Source organism: Dama dama, chromosome 2 (assembly GCF_033118175.1).
Source record: "Dama dama isolate Ldn47 chromosome 2, ASM3311817v1, whole genome shotgun sequence".
NCBI lineage: Eukaryota > Metazoa > Chordata > Mammalia > Artiodactyla > Cervidae > Dama > Dama dama.
This window is the reverse complement of record NC_083682.1, coordinates 19,068,877-19,088,254: the sequence shown is the minus strand read 5'-3', so window position 1 is coordinate 19,088,254 and position 19,378 is coordinate 19,068,877. Positions and strand designations below refer to the sequence as shown.

Sequence of the window (19,378 nt, the reverse complement as noted above, 5' to 3'; positions counted from 1 at the left end):
GGTACACACTGAGTTTAAAATCTGCCTTCTTATGTCCACCCATTGGCCTGAGCACGGATGGTTGAAATGACACAGAGGTATTTTAATCTTTCTTCATCTATCAGCTTTTCAGCACTTTTACTCACCCCTGTGTCATCAATTTCACCCAGCTATTAAAATTCCGTGGCTCCTTCATCCACTGGTGATGTCCTGGTTTGGCCATGCCCCCACCAGAAGCCTTCCTGTATGCCCATGTCCCTACAGAGCACTGCAAACATTCCCGGGGGGAGCCAGACTTCTCAGGAGACAAATGAGAACATGGAGATGACCAGCCTACTCCTGCAATTCTGCTGGTGCAGACCAACCTCAATCATTCTAAAGGCCACACTGCAAAAACTGCTCAAAGTGCCCTGCGAGACCTCCTCCAAACGTCCTGAGGTTGAGCCAGTTCTGCACCTGTTGTGTGCATGTATGTTAAGTCACTTCAGTTGTGTCCAACTCTTTGTGACCCCATTTCCTTCTCCAGGGGAATCTTTCCGACCCAGGGGTCCAACCCACATCTTTTTAGTCTCCTGCACTAGCAGGTCTACCACTAGCGTCCCCTGAGAAGCCCCTGCACCTGTTGACTAAGTCTTATTAACCTCAGGCAGAGATTACATTTATCCATACTAAACTTCACCTTGTTCCGATCCACATTTCCACACGTAGAGCTCTTTTTTAGACCATGAATCTGTCCTCATCCTATCAGAGTTGCCCCATTTGAAATTTATTAAGCAGACTTTCTGCATCCTTCTCTCATCTGAGCCCCCAATATAAACGCTGAAAAGTCAATGACCAAGTTCTGTGACCCATAGCATAACACCAGAGATAATGCCAGTTTGATATTGACATGCTGATCAACACTCTCTGGGTCTAGCTGCTCAACCAACTACAAAACCTCTTGCCTTTACTGTCATTGGATCCACAGGTACTCATTCTGGCCACAAATATATAACAGCAAGAGCTGGACAAAATCTTCAGTGGAGTCTGTTTATCTACCCATTGGGGAGCTCCAGGCAAGTGCAAAGGCGGCTGAAGAAATGCAGAAGCTGGGACTCAGACACCTGCACAATGAAAGAAAGATGGAAAATGGGAGGAAGGGGGTGGGGGAAGAGACAGGAGAGGGAGGGAAACAGGGAGAGAGAGCAGAGCCTAAGACTCTAGAGCTCCAGCCACTCTGCTTCCAGAAACAATGGGCACTTAGAGAACAATGGCTGCAGACAAAGTCTTGGTCTATTTTTATCTGCCACTGTGAGTCCCAGACAGGAGGAACTGGATTTCTGCCCTGTGTGCGCAGCTCCAACTGGATCTGGGCTGGGAGGAAGATGAGGTCACCGAGAATGCTGCCTGCTTAGAAATAGGCTCCGTTTTTGTTGTGTTTTTTTTTTTTTTTTTTTTTTTTTTTGCTCACAGAGTAGTTCCTTCTTAGCCTAAAGGCTGTCTTTAGCCAAGTGAAGAAGTGTGCCTGCCTATTGCTAAAAACACAGACAGGCGGAGAAGGGGTGGGTCCAGACTGCAACTGCTGCTCAGCCCAGCCCAGAGCAAGGAAGGGAAGTGGGGAGGATGCCCCGGGAAGCCTAACCACTGGGCAGTCAGTTCTACCGTTTCTGAGATGACAGCCCTGATAGGCCTGTTCATTACACCTGGCTGGAGTCCTCCTAAGAGAGATTCTCCAGGGCAAAGCTCCCTCCTCGATTCTCTGGAGCATAAAGAAGTTGAGGGCTGATCTTCATGGATATGTGTACGCCATGTCTCAATAAAGGCCTCAGACTGCCCTTTGCTTCATCCTCTTTGAACAGTTTCTCTCTTTTCTAGAAATGCCATCTTCAGCTCTGACAGAACTTTGGAGTGACAATTTTAATCCTTCCCATCTGTGTTACTTATAGTCTTAATCCTTCAAGAAGGCTTCCTAACAAGGACCAGCCATGGTGGTATAAGCCTGTGACAGACACCAGGCTGAAGAAAACCATCTGAGTCTGGGCCGGGGGGGAGGCATGGAGACCCAGGAGTGCGTCCTGTGGGCAGCCCTCCTGTAACCCACAGAATCGGTAACTGCTCCCTTGGATCCAGTCCAGCCCTACAGCCTTCTGAATCCTATATGCAAAGATGGACCATCCCAAAGGCAAGAATTCATCTTGCCATGGATTCATCTAGATGCTCACCCCCCCAAGGAAAAACCTCCCCCACTCATGCCTCCAAGTTCTTACCACCAACCTCCTTGCTCCTGAAAAACCAACAGGTAGAAAGAAAGCTGAATAAGATCATTTTCCTTTCATTTAAATAACTCAGGGTGTTTCATTGAGAATACCCCAAGTAACGTCACCGCGGGGCTTCCTTGGTGGCTCAGAGGTAAAGAACCCACCTCCCACTGAAGGAGACACAGGTTCAATCCCTGGGTCCAGAAGATCCCCTGGAGAAGGGAATGGCAACCCACTCCAGTATTCTTGCCTGGGAAATCCCACGGACAGAGGACCCTGGCTCCATGGGCTATGGTCCACGGGGTCGCAAAAGAGTTGAACATGACTTAGCAACTACACGACAACAACAAGGTCACATAGGGGGAGGGAGCTGGAGGTGGGCACTTAAACGTCTTATCATTTAAAAGCTTAAGCACAGGGGCTCCCCTGGTGGTCCAGTGGTTAAGGCTCCGTGCTCCCAAGGTAGGGGGCCTGGGTTCGATCCCTGGTCAGGGAACCAGCTCCCACATGCCACTACCAAGACCCGGCCCAGCTAAAAAAAAAAGACTGCTTTAAATAAAATAAAAGCTTAAGCACAGAGCAGGCAAGTAGGGCTCAGGGCTAGGGCCAGTGTGCTCAGGGCTGGGGCCACTGTAACCACAGAAAGGTCAGAAGTGATGCACTGGGCTCCTTCCCTGGCCCACACTTCAGAAGTATCAGGCGCATTATTGCTTTGAGCATAGTAAACATCTGTGATAAACTGAGTATTAGTCTTTCTTTTGACTTTGGAAGCCCAAAATAAAAGAAGTGATACTTTTTTTTAAAAAGTGCAGGGGTCCAGACATTCATGTCAGACCATCTGTAGAGTGGTTTCATGAACTTGAAATACCAACACCACCTACAAGGCCATGACACGCAAACATTTCTGTCCTAAGCAGATGGTGGAGACTGAAACCCAGGTGAAACCTGACCCCCTAAAACGCACTATAAACAGTGAAGGACGAAGAGGGTGCTGGTCACTGAACCTGGTCCAGGACCTCATTCAAACAGTGCTTCCTTGATTCCTCTCCAACCCCTGCTCCCAACAGGCTAAGTTATCATCCCCTTCTCCAAAGTGTGAAAGTCACTCAATTGTGCCTGACTCTTTGCGACCCCATGGACTGCCACGGACTATCCAGTCCATGGGAATTCTTCAGGTCAGAATATGGGAGTGAGTAGCCTTTCCCTTCTCCAGGGATTGTCCCAACCCAGGGATCAAACCCCAGGTCTCCTGTGTTGCAGGCAGATTCTTTACCAGCTGAACCACAAGGGAAACTCCTTCTCCTCCAAGGGCCCTGCTGAATCATCCCAGTGTCACTGAAGAGAACCACGTGGGAGCCACGTGGCAGGAACACGAAGAAGGCAGGGGAGCGCCTGTTCCCACCCCGAAGAGACTGATATCAGAGAAGAGGCAGAACTTCCCACCCATAGTGTATCTGGCAGGCGTGTGAGACAGCCCTTCTTTGGACCTATCACAGTCTTCCAAGACGCCTGCTAAAGCCACCAAAACGCACACCAGCTAAATGCACCCCAAACCAATGTGAAAGCCTAGTGTGGAGCATCTAGAATTCACAGCATCAGGCTTTATGATGTTCAACCACTCATGAAATAATGGCCCCGGTCAGCTCAGGAAATCCAAATGTTCGTCCCTAATGAGAAATCAGAAATCTTGTTGCTTTAAGGGGTTTAGGGACTAATCTCAGTGTCCCGGCTCAGGTTTCCTGAGCTGTTAAGAAGGTACTTAGGGCCCTGAGAGAGAGCTTCAAGCAATCTGCGTCCTCTCCCTAAACCACCAGGTTCCCTGCTAAACCCAGCATCTCAGGCTGCTCCCAGGTCTGTTTATTCCTGACCTAGAATTTCGGCCCTGAGATCTATTCTGCTTTGGCCTTCTCCACAGCCTCAGGCAGGAACGGGCACCCCGGGCACCCTACTGGCGGGTTCACACTTTTCCTCGCCTCTGTTTCCTCTCTGTTGCCCTCCCTGTGGTTACCTGATGCTCACAGCTCATCCAGGAACAAAAAAGGGCAAGAGGAATTCACAGAATTCGCTATAAAGCTTTAACAAGCCCTTAGAGGGATGATCCCCCTTCCAGGGAACTCAACGTAATTATAAGGTGAATGAAAGGAAGCTGTCGTAGGCATCAGGGGCGGGTGAGCACAGACATTGGTCAGGAGACCCACAAGACCCAGTTCCCAGAACACGCTGGGTTAGAGGGGGCTTCCGACATCACCCGGTTCAACCCCTGATTGTTAGGGATGGGCAAACGAAGCTCAGGAAGGTGACATGGTCACATGGTTACTAACTCTAGACCTCTTGGCTCCCTGGCCAGTATTCTCCATCCTCTGTACCACTCTGTTCCCTTTTCACAGTGGATTGAGAGGGAGACAGCCTCTCTCCTCTTTGCTGCTAACAAGCCCTGGCCATCATTCTCAACAAACTTTGCTCCTTCCCAGGTTCACACTGACCACAGAGGAACAAGCCACCCAAAGGTCTAATAGACGTGACTTGGGATATAACCGGCCCATGATGGGATCGGCTCCTCCTCCACGCTATGTTTTCAACCACAATGGTCATAATCCCCTGGGGAAGATCTCCCTTCTAGCAAGGATGTTAGCTGAACGCCCGGCATCACAAAGCAAGAATCACCAACACCCAGCTTCAGCTACACCAAACCCCTATGCACAACAATTCTAAAATTTGAGGTCCTGTTCCTATCGATCCAGAAAGAGTGATGGTGGCAGTTAACTTCAGTGATCCAGGGACCTCCCTCTAAAAAGCACTGAATGAAGAGATCACCACTGGGTCCATTCCAGCCCCGGTGGCACAGGAAGGAAGGCATGGTGACAGCATTGAGACGCTACAACCAATCCCCACTGAAAAGGCAGAGCATAAAATCAGGGGCGTTAAGCCTGAACGTTGAACCTGATCCATCTAATTAACGAGGCCACAGGTCTAACTCAAAAAGACCAGGACCCGGAGCGATACAAGTAGGCCGCTTTCTAACGACAAATGCACTCAGAGTGCAGAGAGCTAAGGGTTGTGCTGTGGTCTCTTGTAACCTCCACATTTTTTTTTCTCTCCTTTTAGAATGAGGCCCCAAACACCCAGCCAGGGGCATTCTGACAGCCCCTTCAGCGGCCCTGGAGTCTCGCCCACATCTCCTGGCCCAGAGCAGACAACCTCTGAGGCCTCTCTCAGGGGCAAACTCAAGAGGTTGAAAAGTCGCCAGGCAGACCTCCATCTCCAGATCAATGGGACCGATAGGCCAATGGGTGGAGAGCAGAGGAGCCGGGATCAATGCGAAAGGGAGGGAGCAGAAGCCGCTCTCCATCCGAGGCCTCAGGTGGGAAAGACAGAGATGGGCATGGGATGAGAGATGCGCAGCCTTCATCCGCTCCTGGCAAGTGGCTCGGCCACATCAGGAAGCCATTAGGAAACTGCAGCCACCACAGCCCCAAGTCGGACGACGGAACAGCCCTGCTGCTAGTGAAAGGGCTCACGATCTGCCCAGATAGACACCAGTTCCCTGCCCGGCGGAGCCATGGCCAGCGAGCCCCCAGCTCTCCAAGGCATGTGGCTGCCTGCTCGCTCACAGCATCAGGGAAGAACAGCAGGGGCTCTCAACAGGAGACATGGTCCACGTCCCCCTGGGCCCTGCTGGATGGCTGACCAGCCCACCTTTAATCCAAAAGAATCACTGACAGCTGATGGGCGTGGGGCTTCTAGCGGGGTGATGGAAATGTACCAGAGTCAGTGATCAGTGATGGCTGCACAACTCTGCGAATGGACTAAACCCCCCTGAACTATATACTTGCACATGGAGAATTTTATATTAAGCGAATTATATCTCAATTTAAAAAACAGTATTTTTTTTTTCAAAGAGCTAACAATCTGCCTGCTAGGAGCCAAGCAGGGGGAATAAGTCAGTGATGGGGAGACGGGGACCCTGCCCCAGGAGCTTTCCTCTAGTGGGATAAACCAACCCCACAGAAGCACACGGACAGCACTCCACACTTATTGCTCAGGACGAGCTGTGGGGATGACAGAGGCCGAGTAACAGGTTGGGTTCCAGAAGCACTGGGGCAGGGGTGCTGACGTCCGGAGTGTAGGCGGTGAGGAAGGAGAGGGGGCCGAGGTGTCAAGGGCAACGCCAAGGCCAGGGGGATGGCATCCATGAGAGGGACGAGACATGGATGTGACCTCAGCCCCAGGAAAGCCTCAGGAGACGGCAGACAGGGGAGACACTCGGGAGGCGGACGCCTGGGGTCTACAACTCCTGGGAGCATTTACACAAGGACCAAGAGGGAAGCCACGGACTCCAGGAGACAAGCAGAGATCTCCCCAATTCTCCTCACCCCAAGCTGTCTCCAGAAGAGGCTGCCTGCGTGCTCATTGAGGGTGACAGGAGCATTTGTATGTTTTCAGAAGAAGGAAGTCTCCATCAGACCTGGCTCTTTCTGGAGGTTTTTCTCCCAATCCCGGGAAGGGTGGGGGGGTGAGAAAAGGAAGGGTAGACAGAAAAGGCTTCAGGCAAACAAACACGGGACCAGGCTCCTGAACCAAGAAAGATGCAGTCACAACACTTGTGACCAAAAGGGACCTTTTGGAAAATTCTTTTTCCAGGAGGGATCTTGAGTTTGGGCCCCTGGAAAGCCCCAGAGCAATTCTGATTGGTTCCCTGGGCCCTGACTCAGATTGCGCACCCACTCTGCTCCACCCTCGGCTCCACCCTCGGATGAGTAAATAAACTGACCCAAGGACTGGAGGGAGGGAGCCAGGAGGGGAGGCAGGAGCAGCATGGGAATCCCGGGAAAGCAAGCTCCGACTCTGGTGCAGGGGACAGACAGATGAGAAGTCCAGTCTGCTCCAGAGACTGGTGCGGTGGCGGAATTCAAGAAATAATTCTCCGAGCCTTACACACCACTCCAGTTGGATCCAGCCCTGCCCTGGCAGCCTGCTCCTTGCTGCTTTATAATATACTGAATTAGTCACTGGCTTAGCAAGCACATTTAAACACACTGCAGCCCAGCTGTTTAAAGACACAGGATCCCTCTTCCAGCTGCCAGATTCTGGCTGTAAATCAACCATGACAATTGGCAACGGGCAGACTCCAGAGGTGCAGGGTACTGAAGGCATCTTCAGGGGCAAAGCACTTAAGTGGAAAAGTCGGCTAGTGCTGGCAGAGGGGTGAGGTCTGCTGGGCATTTGCTGGGGGACAGTCAGGACATGGGGTGTGGTGAAGAAAGCACAGCCAGGGGGCTTTTTTCTGATCTGATGCTTATTAGCTTTAAGAGGCTGCCAAGTGGATTCACTGACCTGGCCCTTCCCAGAGGCAGGCTCACCCCTGGAGGGCAGCCTGGAGGAGGCAGCTCTACTCTGGGCCGCCTACACTGACAGGTTTGTAGAGGTTTCCTCCCAAACCTCACATACTGAGGTCACTCCCAAGAAAGAGGAGGAGGACCATTAAAATAATTCAACATCCTGATAATGACAATTCCAAGAACCGGCCCTACTGACCTGGCCAGGGCCTGAACATGCTGCCTGAGAGCTGGACCCGTGGGACCTGAGGCCTGGCTCAAGTTTGGTTAAGTCTGCGTGAGAGAAAGAAGACACTGCCAGCAGCCACAGGGACTGTTCTGGCCCCCTCGGTTATGGGGGTGTCAAGTGGAAAATTTTCTGTAACCAGGCTCACAGTAACCACAGTCCTGACAACCACCGAAGCAGCGACAGCATTGTCAGCAAAGAACATCTGTGCGGACACAGCAGCCTGAGAGGCAGAGGATGACAACACCGTTCACGAGACCCTGTGTCAGCCGACAGGTGTCCTACAGGAATTCTCTCAAGCCTGTACAGGAGCCCTGAAAGCTCCTTAGGATGACCTCCCTCGTAAGGTTTATAATAAAAGGCTCCGCGAAGCGAAATACTTTCCCTCAGGGCACATGAGCAAGCAGAAAATTCAAGCACAGGGCTGGAAAATTCAAGCACTGGGCTGTCTCACCTCCAAACCCTGCTCTTTCCAGGGGCTGCAGGGACAGACCACATCACAACCAACGTCATGAGTGAGAGGCTGTGGGATTCACGGATGAAGACAACTTTTGGTGGAGCCACCCACTGATAGGTCCCTCCCCTGCAACGATCAGGTCTCCTCTACCAAATGGGAAGAGAATGCATCTGTATCTTAAGATGATGCTAAGAAACCTTTGGCATAAACCGACCATCTGATGAACATAAGAACCAAATACCCATGACTAAAAGGGTGGACTGCATGTAGACTCCGTTAGAACAGGAATTTGAAGAAGATTCTCAAATAGATTCGTGGGGTTGTTTGTGTGGGGAGCGTCTCCTGTATATCGTGCACCATCTTTTGGAAATTCAAACACTAATTCCTTGAAACCAGTTTGCCCATAAAAAGTCTTTTATTACAAAGCCTTTTCTTACAAAGCAGGTGGCTAGGGACCCGGGACACTGGACTCACCCTTGGTCTCCCCTTGCTGTCTGCTGTCAATGCCTGTGAGCAACGCAGGCTTGACCCGACCCTATGAAGCCAGAAACAAGTTGCCAGGACCCCATCTCATCTAAAACATGAAACTGCTGTTTTGTTCATCCAGCGCTGCAAACCCTTTAGAGACACTGCAGCCAGCCCGGACTTTTCACAATTCTCCTATCAGCCCATCCATCACAGGTGAGGGCATGGAAAAGCCACAAGGTTCCCCTGAGAGAGGCCTTCAGAAATCCAGAAATAAAGACATACTTTATTTTTTTAAAAAATCTCCAACTGAATCAGAGGTGAACGCTAGGTCCATCATGTAGACACTGATTCATTCCATGCGTGTGTTTATTTTTCTACAAACATTGCTGTTACATCAAGTGCACTCAAGAGTTAGACATGTGCCCCTGAATATCCGTTACCTAGAGGATTCTCAGGCACAGGGTCGGTGGGGGGGAGGCTATCTTTATTCCTTGGTTTCCCAATCTGGAAAATGGAGGCCGATGCCGCATCTCTCCTTATACAACTTCAGTAAATTTAGGTACCCATGTTTCATTTGTCCACTTTTGAAAATGCACATGGAAGTGATGGGCACTTTGTTTCTGGCTTCCTTTCTATTTCACAGCCCAGGGGTCTATATTTATAGATAGATTGGATGTTTTCTTCCTTAGCCTGAGCTTAATGAGAAGCCCAAAAGAGCACCCGGCTGAGAAGGATGCGTCAAGAATCAAAGCCTCTGATGAGAATGTTAGGAAATTTTCTCTCCAAACAGATTCTAAGTTGGTAGAACTTTGTAATTAGGAAGATCTAAGTTTAAACGTATGACTTGAAAGTTCTATGGGCCTGGGGAAATTATGACAGCCTTTCTGGAGCTCCATTTCTTACCTTCATTAGGGAGGTTAAACCACCAGTCTTGGTACAAACTCTTATGTATAAAACAAGGGACGAGGAGATCTTGCACACAGGGCATATAGCCCACCTTTTATAATCATTACCAATGACTTCTGACCTTGAAAAATTATGAATCACTATGCTGTGCACCCATAACTTACATAATATTGTACATCAACCATACTTCAATAAAAACGATTTTTAAGAAAAATTTTTAAAAAATAAAATACCAACTTCTTAGGGTTATTTAAAGAATGTAGCTATTTGTGCAAAAATTTTGCAAGTGCCTGGCACATAGTAGGTACGGCAGAACTGTTAGTTTCACTTCTCTCGTGCCCCCAAACTGAGGCGCAGATACATACAGAGACCAAAAACAAGCATCTGGCAGCACGTTTGGTTCCCATTAGGAGGCAAGGCAGGTGTAAGATTGACCTCGTGATCTGATGTGAAATCAAGGATGCATTTCCTGTACACACACAGATGACTCACCCTCAGAGAGTTCCTAGGTATTCAGCATGGCCACGCTGTATCAACTCTTCTAGTGATTAAATAATGTTCCTCGCATCACCCATGCCTCCAGAGTCTGTAAAGGTGAGCTCATTAATGCTTCCAGTCTCTCCAAGCAAAGGCAGCTCGCTCCCCAGGAACGCCCTGCTTCTTCCAGGGAATGTGGAGCTGATAGCTAACACAGACAGGAGGCTCAAGCCGGCAGCTCAGAGCAAATCAGGTGTCCTGACTCTCACGCCAAGTAGTAAAAGGTAAAAGGGAATAAGCCCCTATCTGGGTACACCTGTCTGGCTGTCAGCACAGAAAATGCTCAACCAGGAAAAGGGATGACCGAGGATTCCGTAAGTCTAACCAAAATGACTCAGAAGTGGAGGCCTGCACCCCATTTGGAAGAGGTGACACCCTTGGCAATCACACAAACATTTGCTTTGCAAGACTAAATCTTCCTGATAAGACTGAAGTTAGCACCCAAGTTCAAAAATGCCAAATAACCCTATTGTTTCCATTTTTGCTACAATCAGGTATGCCAGGCTCTATACCCATCACCCCCTCCTCTTCCCTGAGAATCCAGACCCTGCCCCATCCCCTGGCCAGGACACTGCTGGCCATTTAGGATTAAATTCACTCCCAAGGAAACAGCAACATGCCAAGGGGCTATTTCCCCTGCGTAATATCTGGTCTTGGAATGCTCTGGCTTCCAGAATGACCAAAACAAGAAAGGGGAGATCATTTATATTTATTGCTAAGGAACAACCCTGTTTTAAGGGGACAATCTAATATAACTTCAGTCAACTCCAAGTGTATATATGCCTAGTGCCAGAACAAATGACCCTGTCCCAAGTGGAAACTAACAGGGAAGAAAATCGAAAATGTAAATCTTGTACCTCTCTTTGGCAGAGTTCTTTCCCATAGCACACAGTAGGAGAGGCAAAGTGTTATTTTTTATCTTGAAGTGATCCTCTGGCTACCTGAAATTCCTGCTCTTCATTAAAATGGACCTCATTTGCTTTAAACTGAGCCTTAGAAGACCAAAGCAATTGAGCATGTTTCAACCTAGCAAAATAGAGGTTGGACAGGAATTCTTTCCCAAACTCCTTAGATTAAAAAAAATAATAAACTATATTTCTCAAAGTCCAAGGTTCAGCCTGCCCCTAGAGGAGAACTTCATATTTGTCTAGAAGTCTGTGGGGTAACTCACCTTTTTTTTTTTTTTTTTTTAACTTCTTGAGAAAGAACTAACTAATCTACCATCCTACTTAAAAGTTTGTCCAGTGTTTGCATCATGGAAAGCTGGGCAAATTTTCCAGATCCCATGTCATAGTAATCTGTGCCACCTACTCAAAGCTCAGTAATTAGCCGACTGTGGACAGGCGACCCACTAAGTATATAGAAAATATGCAGTGAAATTTCTCTAGCAAAAGAGCAGAGAATGTTCTGTTAACATTTCTATCTCAAGCTAATCTTTAGCAGCCGTAGCAGTAATGTGAATGTTATTATACCATGTCCTCATCAATTCAAGAAAAGATTTAAAATGCGTGTGGCCAAATGGAAAAGTCAAGGGGTTTGGAGAACCCCAGTTTCTGGTTCTAACTGTGCCCCTTACTCACCAAGTCACGTTGGGAAAGAAACCTACCATCACAAACGGGCATCAGTTTCCCCACTTGCAACACAATGGTAACTCCAGGGATGACTTGAACCTCTAAGAGGTGAAAGTCACATGTCAAACTGCAAAATGCTACGGGATCAGGACCAAGAAAGAAGTGAAATAGTAAACAATATGCACAAACAGACCTTAGTATCTCCCCAAAGTAAACAAACACCCAAATATTTTTGAGAAGGGTGAGCTTTGGCATGAACTCCAGCTGGGCTTAAATCTAAACTCCACTCACCCGCTGTGTGGCTGTGGGCACATTGTTTAGCCTCACAGACGCTTCATCTGGGAGACAGGAATAATACTCAGCTATTAGAGATGACATAAAAGAATGAGATTCTTGGCACATGAGTAAGCTGGCAACAAACAACTAACAGAAAAGAAATAAAGAAATAGATAAAAACGAGATGAGAGATGCCTACACAAGTACACGTAGATCAGCTCTGCCCTCTGATCAGTTTTCCCCCCAAACTTGCACGCTGATCTAAGGCCCCTGCTCCTCAAAGAAAAGGGCACCTGGGTCGGACCCAAAATGCAGCAGTAACATCAAGAACTTGATTTTCAGCTAACAGCTGTACACAGGCGCCTCCATGCCTCCACTGCCATTGAAAGGCCAGCGGCCTACGCTCACCACACCCCAGCACATACTCACAGCTTCCTGGACCTGGGGAAACCAGAGCAGCTGGGATCCCCAGGCAGTCAGCCCTGCAGGAAGGCCAGATCCCCAACCCCTGAGCGCCCAGCAGCCAGGGACCGGGCCCCTCCCTGGGTACCAAGAGGAGACTGGGGCCTCACTGGGGTGGCTTTGAGCAGAAGGCGTTCATGCTGCAGGAGGGGACTGTTTACGCCCAGAGTAGTGCCCTGAGAAGGGCAGCTAAGATAAAGCAGCTCTGGCTCAGCTCCCAGGATGCAGCTGGGACCATGGACCCCCAGACTATATCACCTCCCTTGGGAGCAGACCCCACCCCCACCCACCCCAGCCAGACTGGAGCTGCTTCCCGCTGCAGCGGTAGCAAAGGCTGATGGAAATAGGAAGCTGTTTCATGGATGAGGACCAAGAGGGAGGTGTGATGCCTGGTCCAGCATCACCCCAGAGACATGCGTTTCTCCAACTGTAAGCAAGGCCTGGGACAACCCCCAATGCCTTTCTCAGTGACCAGTAATCTTCGCAGATGTACTCAAAATCATCTCAAGGATAGAACTGCGATTAACAGAATCTGGGGATCCAGAGAAAAATATCTCCGTTTTTGCTCACCTCTTGAATGACATTTCATGCTCTCTCACAGCCTGAGTTATTTCAAATGTTATTTAGAGTCATAAACTACCTGTGTTAAGAGAAACCTAACAGGTCATCTTCTCCAGTGAGTTTTATTTCACCAATAAAGAGTCTGAGGTCCAGAGAAAGGAAATCACTTGCTCAAGGCCACATAGACAAATGGTTGCAAAACCATGGCTAGAATCCAGGCTTCCTGGCTCTCCAGGCAGTGATGAGTCCCCCAGAGTGGACATGTGACTTAGTTAGAACACAAAATGTAATCCTAGGAGGCTGAGAGGTTTCCCTTTATCATTCATAAATCCTCATTGCATTCCAGGCATTTAATTAGCGTTTTAATGAAATAAGATAACCAACGCATAATGTATAAAACCAAAAACAAGAAAAACCCCTAGGCAGGAAACCTCAAATAGATAGGAGAAAGAAAAATTAATACTAGAAGTATGAAGTCAACACATGGAAACTTTCCCACAGAAAATTCCCTGTAGTGGATTTTCTGAAAGGTATTTGAACATCAGACTCAATCGCACACTCTCATGAATAATCATAGTGATTATCTGAGTACAAAACTGTAACTGCACAAAAATATCTTTAACTGAGAGCATGTATAATACCAGCACATAGTAGGAGTTTCTAAATACACACTTCAAAAACCATGTATCTACAAACACTCACCAGGGTTAGGAACCCTTGGCCTGACCTAGATTCTTATTTTCCATTTGTACCTTGAAAATATGTACCTGATTGATTCTGTCATCTTCTCTGAGGTTTAACGCTTATTCTGATAAACTGATATAGAGGTTTTAGCAACTAACAGTATGAGTGGGAGGTAAACTAATGCTACCCTCCCAAAAAAAAAAAAAAAAAAAAAAAGACAACAGCTCTCTCATAAGCCTTTTTAATAACACTGCTCTTTTCTTAAAATCTCCCTATTTTCAAAGGCAAAATTCATCCTGAGATGCAAAAGGCTCTCACGCGGCTCCCGGCCTGACAATTCTGTCTCTCTTCTCTTTCTACAATCAAGGTATTTTTCTTCATATTTATGTAAGCCTTTCTTTCACTCCAAACTTACAGCATTCTCCCCATGCTATTCTATTTAAAATAATCCTCTCCATGTTTTTAGCACCTCTTTCAAATGCTTTTGAAATACCCGTGTTCTCCCTGAAGCTGACCCAGGAAATTATTCTAGCCTAGAAGTGTTGGAAGAAAGCACCCAATAGACAGAAAATATAAACAATCATTGACCCCCATGTACTTCTACAAGTTCAAGTAATGGTCCTCCTTCACTATTGGTCATGAAAGCACCTGGAGCACAGGGACTATTCCATCTGGGTTGCCCTGACCTGTGCAGGAGAAGACGACACAGACAGAGTGGAAACAGCAGATCCAAGACTACCCACCCAGCCACTTGGATTGGAATTCCTACCCAAGCACCATGTTTGATCCACATGGGAGTTTTCCCAAAAGTCTATAAAATATCACTAAAATTTTTTTTTTGCTATTTCCTTTCACTCTTTCATTACTTCTTTCATAATTTCTTACTTTTCTCTCCCTCACCTCTCTTCTTTCTCTTCTTTTTTTTTAGAGAAAAGAGATACTACAGAAAAATGCACCAATTCCCTTCCTCCCATCCTAAAAAGGAAAGGGTTATATTTTTGCCCTTTGTTTTTACCCCTGTTAATGGTAAAAAAAAAAACAAAACACTTTTTTTTTTTTTGCCCCTTTTGATCCCAATGTAAAACTTCTCATCTTGGATGAACATTACACAAAAAAAGTCATCGTCTTCACATGTGTAAATGAAATGAGTAGGGGGGAAAAGCCAGTTATTTCCCCCTACTCAGAAGTTCATTTTCACACACACACACCCTACATGCTTACAGCTTACAGTTTCTCTGCAGAACCTTGCAAAGCAGAAATCAACAGCTCAGCATAGGTCCCCAAAGCTACCAAGAGGTTTCAAATGCTTAGAGCGAACTTGTTTGAGGTTGATTTTTTAGTTGTTTCCCAGGCGCTGAGAAATATTCTATTATGTGTCAAAAACACATTTAAAAATATAACTCACGGTTGGGGGAAACCACACAGAACTTGAATTCTGAATCTTGTCCTTTTAGCTTACTCTGGATGGCCTAAAACCCTAAAATTAGCAACTTAGAGCAGATATCATAAAAATACTATTGTCCAAAATCAGTGTCTGTGTGTGTGCACCTGGTTTCCGGGGAGAGTCCTACTCTCTGTTTACTTCTCATTCTGGTATAATCATCAAAAGCACCCCTATACTCACAAGAGTGTCCCAGTTTGGATGGTAAATTTTAAGCACACACCATCAAGATCTGAAGTCCAACAGCCTACACCTTTCCAATGCTGCACTGGGTCTTGAAGCACCGTCTGGGCCAGTACCTTACAGTTCTCAGAGACAGAATGAAACGCTACAGAAAAAGGACAATGGAGACCAGCTGATGGGCAGTTGGACGCCACCTTTCCAGTGCCCAGTGACAAGCCTGGTCCCAAGCGGCAGAAACTGGAAAGAACTTGGGAACTCTGAAGAACCTGGCCAAATAATCAATAAACACTTATGGCTCAAACAGCAATGTTTTGAATGTTTCTGTAAGCATGGCTCCCTGCCAATGAAATTGGATCTGCTGTAACCTACCCTACAGGCCAATTTCTTTCTGTATCTGCATGGAGACTATAAACTACACAATTAAAAAGAAAACAGTAACACAGATAGGCATAGGGCTTCAGAGAAGCGGCCAAGTAGAAATAGCCTGTTTCTGCAACTTGAAAAACATGTACTAATGTTCTGGAAAAAGACCTCTTCAACCCAACACCAGCAAAATGGAGCTGCAGATATATGACAAAGAAGCATGATAGACTGGGGGACTGTCTTGACGTTCCGAACCCTGAGTTAAGAAGAGCTTAACAGCTGTAAGTAAAAAAACCAAGAATGCTGAGAGTTGTTTTAGTCGCTAAGTCATGTCTGACTCTTGGCAACCCCATGAACTGAGAAGAGCTCACCAGGCTCTTCTGTCCATGGGATTCTCCAGGCAAGAATACTAGAGGGGGTTGCCATTTCCTTCTCCAGGGCATCTTCCAGGATCAGGGATTGAACCTGCTTCTCCTGCATTGGCAGGCAGATAATTTACCGCTGAGCCACCAGGCATGCCCAGAATGCTGGGAATAGGGTGGTAAATCCCATCAGAGATTCCATCTGAGCAGGGGGATCAATGTTTCATTCTATAGCAGCCAGATAAAAACATGGGGACAAACTGCTCTCTATGATAACTGTGGGGGCCCAGGGGTACTGTATGGAGAAAATGCTCCCCATAAGGCAGTTTTAGAGGAACCGAGATCTCACCCATGGACAGGCTGCCAGGGCGTCTGTTGGCTTCCCTCTGAGCTGTAGGCCGAGAAGGGTGAGCAGGTCTCACATAGCATCCTGTGGCTCAACGTCCCTCCTTGTACCAGAATACACCCAAGATTAAAGGCAAAAGGCGGGGCGGGTGGCAGAGAATGAGATGGTTACATAGCATCATCCACTCGATGGACAGGAGTTTGAGCAAACTCTGGGAGACAGTGGAGGACAGGGAAGCCCAGTGTGCTGCAATCCCGGGGGGCTGCAAAGAGTCAGACACAACTTAGTGACTGAACAACAACAAAAACAACACGCCCTGACCCATGACATGGGCATGAAAACTCTACACTTTAGGCAGAAAAAAAAAGTAAAATGTATTTGCTGTACAGAAAACAAACGCAGGTACCTCTGGCCTCCTTACAAGAAGAAAAATTAAATTACATCTGTACTAAGGAAACAAGCTAGTTACTGATCTATGTCTCTCGTCACCCTGTTTGTGAGTGAGATCCAGGCAGAGCTGCGTCCATGATGAAAGAGGTAAAACAGGCCAAATGGGGAAGCTCCGGGAAGGATGCAACCTTGGAAATAAACACAACCCCGTCCTCACCTGTGAGAAAAGAAACTCCGTCTGGAAGGCACTGAAAAAAGAAGAAGCCTGGTTCTCTGCTTGGTGATCTCAGGCAAGCATTACTGGAATCTTTACGCATCTTCTTAAAGCAACACACCTAGATTGCTGGCCCTGAAGGGAGTTCAAGGGACAGACAGGCCCTTGCCCCTAACTCAGAGGAGTCATGCAGAGTGACAGGGGACCGTTGCCCCCCTGAATCCCCAAAGCACCGACCCCGCCCCCCCCAGAGCCGCCTCTTTTAATTCCCTGGCTTTCTGTGAATAACATGGTGTTTTACGTAAGGTATAAAATGCTCCGCAAGGCTCATCGACTTGTAAATTTCTAACCTTGAGCCTTGAGGAAATTATGCATATCTTGGAATATCCTCCTCCACATCTAAACAAGGGATATAATAACACATCCCCTACTCCGGAGTCAGGGTATGACGTGGGAAAGAGCCTGGTTCAAAACACAGGTTCAATACATGTTTCAGAAATACCCCTGCAACTTGGGAATGACAGGAATCTACCTTCATTGTGAACTCAGGGAATGCCACCACAGCCCTGGGTGATTCAGTCTGCAAACCAGCTACGACTGTAATTACACTGTCGCTGTCGCCGTCGCAGAGTTAGCTGTGCTCTTTGCAATAGGGGGCCTGGCTTTCCTGAAAAATACTGACCTATGCTAACCAGCTCTTGGTTCTGCACAGAGTCTGAGGGAGCCCAGAGCAAGCCAAGCTCTGGTAGGGTAGATCTCGGGCTGGTCTGTCTCCTAGGAGGAGGTGATCCCCCTACAGGGTGGTCTGGTCTCTTTAAGAAAGAAAAAAAAGTTACAGAGACAAAAAAAAAAAAAACAGCAATACAAACCAACCAAAAATGCCAGGAATGCAAGCTCTGCCAACCAAATAAATAAATAAGATGTGAGATACTTTATAATAACCGGACATGATGCTTTTCTCAACCCTGCATAACTGAAAATCTGTGCATTTCCATCAACCCTGCAAATGTGCCCTGGCCTCCGCTCCCAGGCAGCACTGACAACCTCCATCACCCACAGTAACTGACTGAGTCCCTGAGCCTGTAATGACAACCAAGCCCCAGAGATGCCCTGACCCTCTGAGCGTCACCTGGTTCACTAAGTTTGCTGTCAGAGGCACAGAATAGACTGTGAGATCTCAGGGAGGCAGGTGAAAAGGTCCTCTTTAACTTCACTCTTTTTCCCTCTCAAGTAAGAGATTAGGGGAGGTGCACAAGACAGCTGTAGCCCCTATAAAACACTTCAAGCTACCCACCCCCCACCCAATTCTACAGTCACCAAGGTCATTTTGTGCTGTTATCACAGGTCAGCACTGTTTTAGGATATGCATACAGTAACAGATTTATTTCTATCAACCCTATGAGATAGAAAGGTGATCATACTCATTTGACAGATGCAGGAGCTGGAACACGGAGAGATTTGTTCAAAGTCAAAAAACTAGTAAGTGGTACAACTGAGATTCAAAATCAGACAGGCTGGCTCCAGAGACCCTGCTCTGAAAGGAGAATGGTCTGTGGGGGTCTGGAAACACAGTGAAAGAGTGATCCCAAGAGCGCGGCAGCTCTGCGCTTTTTGTCTGCCTAGCTGAAGTTACAGAGACTGACCGAAGGCGCTGGGAGAAGATGCAGCTTCTTCCTGTCTCCTAAGGCAATACAGGTCAGAGGGATGGACAGCCTTTTCTAGGGTACGAAGGGGGCTGATGCTTTCAATCTTGTAAAATATCAAACATTCAGAATTAGAATTCCTGCTCTTCTCTGAGCATTACTGCTCACCTCACGAAGAACGTGAAGTGGGGAAGGAGAGAAAAAATTAAGCGGCTGGGATGTATTTGCTTTGGCACCCAGCCTCCACCCCTTCTCAGCAAACTCCACACCAGGAGGGAAATCCATGGACAGACACTCTGTGGTCGTGTTTGTTTTAACCCATTTAAGCTCCGAGAACCCGTCAATCATGTATTACAATCAAAGTGATATATGCAACTTTACACTTATAAGGGAAGTTCAATGCCAGTGTTATTTCCAAGTATATGTTCATTTGGCCTTAAAAGCTGTCAAAACTCCTATGAGGCCTCAATCCAGGATAAAAGTGAATAAAAGTACTTGATCAGACCCTAGCCACTGAGACTGGCAAATAACCCTGGGCTCCTGCTGGGGCACTCCCGCCTCTCTCCAGCTCTCATACATTGAGTGGGGTGGGGAGGAGGAAGATAGCTGGTATAATTAATGAAACAAGTTAAGTTCCCCCAAACAGTTGTCTCCACACGTAATAAACTAAACAAGCCAAAGAGTCATTCTGACAAACATTTAAGTCACAGCTGCAGACACAAAGCCATGCTATGAG

The 19,378-nt window shown here is 47.4% G+C and overlaps 1 protein-coding gene across 4 annotated transcripts in view; it reads right to left on the bottom strand.

Annotated features, from left to right (window-relative positions):
* ETS1 (ETS proto-oncogene 1, transcription factor) overlaps positions 1-19,378 on the bottom strand; it is a 148,103-nt gene that overhangs the window by 51,715 nt on the left and 77,010 nt on the right. The gene's annotated exons all lie outside the window — the stretch shown is intronic.